This window comes from Notamacropus eugenii, chromosome 4 (genome assembly GCF_028372415.1).
Source record: "Notamacropus eugenii isolate mMacEug1 chromosome 4, mMacEug1.pri_v2, whole genome shotgun sequence".
Lineage (NCBI taxonomy): Eukaryota > Metazoa > Chordata > Mammalia > Diprotodontia > Macropodidae > Notamacropus > Notamacropus eugenii.
In genome coordinates, this window is record NC_092875.1 from 119,940,890 (window position 1) to 119,941,688 (window position 799).

At 42.1% G+C, this 799-nt stretch overlaps 1 pseudogene; it reads left to right on the plus strand.

Annotated features, from left to right (window-relative positions):
• The window catches only part of LOC140498240 (L-lactate dehydrogenase A chain pseudogene), a 1,577-nt pseudogene extending 1,138 nt beyond the window's left edge, over positions 1-439 (plus strand).
• The last annotated feature ends 360 nt before the right edge of the window (positions 440-799 follow it).

Consider the following 799-nt stretch of genomic DNA (forward strand, 5'->3'; position numbering starts at 1 on the left):
ATGGATCCTTGGGAAACATGGAGATTCCAGTGTTCCTGTGTGGAGTGGTGTGAATCTTACCAGTGTGTCTCTAAAGAACCTTCATCCTTCTTTGGAGACTGATGCCAATGCAGAGAACTGGAAAGATGTTCAAAAACAGGTGGTAGAAAGTGCTTATTAGGTAATCAAACTGAAGGGCTACATTTCCTGGGCCATTGGCTTATCTGTGGCATATCTGGCAGAAAGCATTATGAAGAATCTTAGGAGAGTGCATCCAATTTCCACCATGGTTAAGGGCCTATATGGCATTAATGGGGATGTCTTCCTTAGTGTCCCATGTGTTTTGGGACAGAATGGCATTTCAGATGTGGTGAAGGTCAACCTGAATCCGGAGGAGGAGAACTGTTTAAAGAAGAGTGCAGATACTCTTTGGCAAATCCAGAAGGAGCTGCAATTTTAAAACCTTTGAATGTGCTGCCATAAAGAGAACATGACAGGGGTTGAGGGGTTATGTATGATCTACTTTTCAAATAGACCAAATCCTTCCTCTGATTGGTGACTAAACACCAGAAATGTAAAACCTGTGAACACACTCTAGCTTCTTCCTAAAGTTAGAAATGGGAAATAGAACCTTGTTGCAGTTAGTAGATGATGTTGGATATGACTTGTATAGTCTTAGTGGTTGGTGTCAAGCATAGCCAGTGTCCCACAGGTTTATAAACTACCTGCTTTGTATGTAGGTGCTACAGGTTCCCTTAGGTCCAGAAGACAACACTCCTGGATACAAAACACCCTACAGTAGTCATTCTTTATTGATGGA